General features: G+C 41.0%; 1 long non-coding RNA gene across 1 annotated transcript; it reads right to left on the reverse strand.

Annotated features, from left to right (window-relative positions):
* Window positions 1–3,685: 3,685 nt before the first annotated feature.
* On the reverse strand, window positions 3,686–5,451 carry LOC110346712 (uncharacterized). The gene is made up of 2 exons (XR_002390932.2): window positions 4,309–5,451; window positions 3,686–4,218 (listed from the first exon to the last, which is right to left on the reverse strand). It is a non-coding gene; the product is annotated as an uncharacterized LOC110346712 (long non-coding RNA).
* Between the last annotated feature and the right edge of the window lie 945 nt (window positions 5,452–6,396).

Consider the following 6,396-nt stretch of genomic DNA (forward strand, 5'->3'; position numbering starts at 1 on the left):
GAATAGGAAGAATCAGACCATGGGGATTTTTCTTTTGGGGGCTGGTACTAGGGATTGAACCTAGGACCTTTGCACTGAACTACATTCCCAACCCCTTTTCTTATTTTGAGGGAGGGTTTCACTAAGTCTCAGGGATTGAATTTGAGATCTTCCTGCCTCAGTCTCCCAGAGCATTGAGATTATAGCCATGCACCTGACTAGCAGAGCACCCTTGAAATAAATGCATAGACTTTCAGAGCTGTCAGAGTTGGAGTAGCTTGAGTACACGGAATTCACTGACTTCAAAGACAACCTACTTCTCCTTCGTAGAAATTGATCTCCATGATGATCTCATTTTCTAATTTCAGTTTCCAAACCATTGCAAAAATTATTTTTCCCCCTGACAGAGGTTCATGTGGTCCAGAAATATTCAACCACTTAGGTAATGATAACTTTTATTATCCTAACAATTATTAGCCAGCCCCTATTATACATGAAATACTGTTAGGCACTGAAGATAGCATCCAACCTAATATCTCCACTCACCTGGTGAGAAAGGCCCCATTGTCCTTATTTTAGAGTTGGTGACACTGAAGCTTAGAGAAAACAAGGACCTGGCCAGTAAGTAGTGGATTTGGGGCTCCGTCCAGGTGTGTACAACTTCAGACCTGGCACTCTGCTATGCTCCAGGTGTCTCAGATGGTTAAATTTGGAGAAAAAAAAAAGTGTGGAGAAAGAACAATAAAGGGAAAGATCACTTCCTAAGATGTTTTAGTTATTGGGAAGGATACAAGGTTAAAAATTGAATTGTTGTGCTTGTAGTTGAACATGACTTCCTTCAAGGCAGGGATGGGGAAGCTGCTGGCTTTAAGGGGGGCTGACATTGCCGTTAAAGCTCATAGTCACTCTGTAGATGGCGTAAGTGTTCCAAGTCAGCTCTGGAGTCAGATTGTGAGTTTGAATCCTGGCTTTGCCACTCACTGATTAGCTGTGAGGCCTTGAGCAGCTTACTTAACTTCCTTTGCTCCAGTTTCCTGATCTATAAAAGTGACAAGAACTCTACTTCCTGTTGTAAGCACAAACTGAGATAACACATTTAAAATGGTATCCACACTTGGCATGCACACACTATAAACGGTAACTATTATTATTGCTGACTGCCCGAGTTAGTAGGAGAGCTAGGTGGGGTTGAGAACCCGAGTTCAATGCTTTTTGGGGCTGAGTAGGTAAATATGAGGTGTGGTAAAAGTACAGTGAATATTTAAATTTTAAAAATATATTAAAGTAAAAGATGTATTACCATTTATCCCCCTCAAAATACCTACCCCCAACACACACTTCAAGCTCCTCCGTCTTCTTTGCCACTTTCTGAAGCAGTTCTGGAAGTCCTCTTTTATGATTATCATTGCTTATGCCAGCTGTTGTATCCTGACATTTTAATATCCTTTTAATTATAGGAATATATATATATATATAAAATATAACATTAATCATCTTAACCAGTCTAAGTGTACAGTTCAGCAGTGTTAAATATAGTCACACTGTTATACAATCTTCAGAACACTTTTCATTTCCAAAAACGAAACTGTACTCATTAAACCAGGGGTCTCCAATCCCCCACTGTGGAATGGTCTGTGGCCTGTTTCCAACCAGGCTATGCAGCAGGAGGTGAGTGGAGGGTGAGTGAGCAAAGCTTCTTCTGTATTTGCAGCTTCTTCTCATTTCTGCCTGAGCTCCACCTCCTGCCAGATCAGTGCAGCATTAGATTCTCATAAGACCTGAACCCTATTGTGAAGAGCACATGCTGTTCTAATCTAATCTAATCTAATCTAATCTAATCATGATGCTCTGAGGTGGAGCTGAGGTAGAGATGCTAGTGCTGGGGAGCAGCTGCAAATACAGATTAATGTCAGCAGAGAGGTCTGACTGAACATAGACCTTCATCAATTAATTACTTGCAGACTCAGATCAAAACCCTATCAGTGATTGGCAATGGGCAATTAAGCTGCATCTGGAGGGAGGCCAACAGAAGATCACAGAGTTGCCTGGACATAATGCACTTTGGGTGTCACTGTCTCCCATCACCCCACAATGAAACCATCTAGTTACAGAAACACAAGCTCAGGGCTACCACTGATTCTGCATCACGGTGAGTTATATGATTATTTCCTTATGTATTACAATGCAGTAATGATAGAGAGTGTACAATAAATATAATGTGCTCGAATCATCCTGAAACCACCCTCCTACCTTCCTCCGTCTGTGGAAAAACTATCATCCACAAAACTGGATCCTGGCACTAAAAAGATTGGGAACCACTGTATTAAACCACAACACCCTGTTCCCTATCCCTGGCAACCACCGTTACACTTTACGTTTCTATAAATTTGGCATCCCTAGATTCTTCAAAGCATGGGACCATGCAAATTTGTCTCTTTGTGATGACTTGTTTTAGTTAGCATAATGTCCTCAATGTTCACCCATGTCATAGCAGGTACCAGAGTTTCCCTCCATTGTAAAGCTGGACAACTTTCTTTTTATACATTTTTATACATTTTTTTAGCCATTGATCCACTGATGGATACTTGAGTTGTGTACTCCTTTCAGCTGCTGTCAGTAGTGCTGCCATGAACGTGGGTGTTCACATCTCTCTGAGACCTTGGTTCCAATTATCTGGGATGTACACCCAGAAGTGAATTTGCTGGATCATATGCTAGATTTATTTTTAAATTTTTGAGGAATATATATGCTGTTTTCCATAGCAGCAGCAACATTTTGCATTCCTGCATAAAATACAAGTGTTCGGTTTCTCTACATTCTTACAAACCCATGTTATTTCCTGACAGTAGCAATCTTAATGCACATGAGATAGTATCTCTCATTGTGGTTTTGGTTACATTTCCCTACTATTTGATGCTAAGCATGTTTTCATGTGCTTTGTGCCTGCTTGTGTATCTTTGTTTGAATAAATCCCATTCAAGTCCTTTGCCATTTTTAAATATAGTTGTTCATTTTTGCTGTTCAGTAGTTGTATTATTTATATATTCTGAATATTAACCCATTATCAGATATCCAATCTGTAAATATTTTCTCCCATTTATGGATTACCTTTTGGCCCTGTTGATTATGTCTGATAATCAATAGAACTTTGAAATTTTGTGATCTAATTTCTTTAGTTGTCTGTGCTTTGGGTGTCATACTCAAGAAATTATTGCCATGAATGGCATTGCTTTCATAATTTCCTTCTCACTGAATTCATTATTGATGTACACAAATTGATTCCATCTTGCTCCAGAAAGAATGGCTACCATCAAGAAGAAGTAAAAAAAATAACAAATGCTGGTGAGGCTGAAGTGAAAAAGGAACACTCCTACATTGTTGGTGGAAATGCAAACTAGTACAACCATTATGGAAATCAGTAAGGAGATTCCTCAAAAGACTATAATTCTCCTTCTAGGTATCTTCTCCAAAGAGCTAACGATGTCATACTATAGTGATACGTGCTACCAATGTTTATAGCAGCATAATTTAAAACAGTAAAATCCTGGAAACAGCCTGCATATCTATCAACAGATGATAGGATAAAGAAAATGTGCTATCTATAAATAATGCAATACTACTTAGCTATAAAGGACAAACTCAAGACATTTATAGGAAAATGGGTACACTTGAGACATATAATGTTGAATGAAATAAATCAGATACAGAAGTTTAAATACTGTATTTCATTTGAGGAAGGCAACATACAAAGAGCACAATAACAGATCTCTTGCGAATGGAAAGGGGTCCATGAGAACAGAGATGAGAGGAGAACAGGAAGGGAAGGGAAATAAGTAGGACGGAGATGCCATGAACAGGAACCTAATAACCTCAATGAGTGTGGACACTGTACATCATGAACATAAGCTAAGATTAGTAACATCAACACTAACGAACACAGGGAAAGGGGACTTGGAGGAGGAGGGAGAGAGGTGAGAAGGAAGAGAAATTTTTAAAAAGCTGTATTATGCACATGTACCACTCCCCAAGATGACTGTAAACTGCATGTACTGACAACATGTACATAAAAAGAAATCCTCACCAAATTCACTGTCACGAGCTGAGTCTGAGTGCTTTTACCCTTAGCACGGGGGATGTGTGGGCCAGACAAGAGAAACGACTTCAACTTCAGAAGCCTTTTTCTTGTGGCAAAGTTCCTTTCAGGCACGCTGGATTACTTCAGCTTTAAAGCAGCAGATCCTGATAATGGATTAGAAACCAGAGGAACCTGCTCGAGTTGCTCAGAAATTCCCAAAAATGTTCCCAGAACTGCGAAGAGTCATTGCTTACAATTTTTAACAGATGGCGGGCACGGAGAGGGAGCTGTGGTTTATAACCACCACACTGAAGCGGCTTGTTGTCCTACCGTTTGATTTGCCTTCCTTCTCAGGCTTCAATCCCGGCGCAGGACACGAAGGGTTAAAGGACCATGCACACGGTGACGCACTTAGACCTCTCGGCCTTCAGAACAAGCTTGCAGATGCAGGAAGCCGCAGGAGGAGAGCTCTGCAGACGCACACAGAAGAGTCAGGACGTTGCCCTGGGGGTTGCTGGAAACAGGCTAGAATAAAGGAGGAGCCCTGAGCCTCCCTGCGGCACACGGCACACGGTACTCCAGAAAGCCTCGGAAGGCAATCTCTGGGCATGTGACGGGTGCTCCCAAGCGATTCCCCCTCACAGTCAGGCGTGGAGCGCGCTGGACAGCAGTTGTCAGCCAGTGCTGTGCAGCTTTCTCTGAACAAACCAAACCTGCCCCCTGCTGGCTTTAAGAGAACAGGGCCACGGTCAGGGCATGAGGGAGGTGGGTTTAGGACCCTTGGAGGGTCTTAAATTTCCAGGAAGCCTGTTCTTTGGTGAGCATTTTAAAACAGGCTGGGGATTTGTGTGCAGACACTCCGAGACAGTAGGGTATCAGAGGAGCCTCTGTCTCTATCAAGTGTTTTTATCATGCTCTGAAATGAACTCTCAGGCCTCTTCCACTTCCATACATTCATGTTCTGCTAATCGTTGCAGAGGCCCTCAGCAGAAAGGTCTGAAACAGAATCAGTCAGAACACAGGTGGTTAGTTAGGCCAGGTAGAGTGTAAAACTAGGAGCTACCGCAAAATAGAGAACAAACCAAACAGATGATATTTAAACTTGAAGTTATGCACATTCAAGAGTAGAAGGAAAGAATTTTTCATGAGAGCAAAGTTTAAAAAAAACTTGATGGTAAGATTGTAGAAAAAGTGAAACCAGGAAAATAAAAAGAATGCTTATAAATAAAGAGCAAACTAAAAGATCATAGGAAGTAAGAAGATAGTTCTTTCTCAAAGGGAAAAGGGATTGAGAGATAGAGGGAGGTGTGGGGCAGAGAGAGAAAGGATGAAAAACAGGAGCTGAGATGTGTTATGTACATGCACCAAATCCACACAAGGGATGTAAATGTTACACCTGCAAATATATATTAATAAAAATAAAAAGAATGCGTATTCATGATATAATTAACCAAAAATATTTGTGTACTTATATGGGAAATGTTGTTTAATCATTTTACAGATACAGATTCTCTTTATAAGAACTATATCGGTGTAAGAGCAATGACGATTCCCATTGAATGGACAAATAACCCAAAGCCCAGAAGAGAAAGCGACTCCTTTAGGATCAAATAGTGACGGGTTTGAGATTCTGGCCCAGGAGGTCTAACTCCAACGTCCGCATTTCAAGTTGGAGAAACAGCTGCACAAAATGTGGAAGTTCTGTGTAAGGAACGCTCTGAAGCTCTGTCAGGTGCATGAAGATATTTTTATAATGAGGTGGGATAGGCCCAGGGCTTGGAATTTATTCACCAAGAGCTGCTAGTCAAGGACTTGTCTTCTCCTCGGAGTGTGTAGGGTTTGAGCAGCCCAGTCCTTCTGAGAGTTAATCCTTTTCCACCCGGACTTAAGAAGGTGCATGGTGCACACCTGTACTCCCAGCACTCTGGCAGGCTAAGGCCGGAGGACCACACATTTGAGTCCTGCCTGGGCAACTTAGTGACTGAGCAAGATCTTGTCTCAAAATAAAACATAAAAAATGGGATCTGAGGATGTAGCTCAGTGAGATCAATTCTCAGTATAGGCAAAAGAAAGTATAAAGTCATTGAGGTGAAAATCATCCAGAATTGGTAAAAAAAACACAAAAGGACAGTGAAAGAAAGTTATGTAGGAGACTACAGGTCTGAGGGGAGTTTGTAGACAAACCCTCAGAAAAAGGTTTCCCGTGGCGGTCACAGAGAAATCGTATATAATAATTAATAAGTGTAGCTCTCTATATATCAACTAATAAGTAATAATAATAAGTGCATCTGACATCTACTTATTTCATGTCAAAAACTTAAGCGTTGCAGAGATTAAACCAT

The sequence above is a fragment of the Heterocephalus glaber genome, unplaced genomic scaffold (genome assembly GCF_053883595.1).
Source record: "Heterocephalus glaber isolate CG9 unplaced genomic scaffold, H.glaber_assembly_v1.0 deba00001805, whole genome shotgun sequence".
NCBI classification, from domain to species: domain Eukaryota; kingdom Metazoa; phylum Chordata; class Mammalia; order Rodentia; family Bathyergidae; genus Heterocephalus; species Heterocephalus glaber.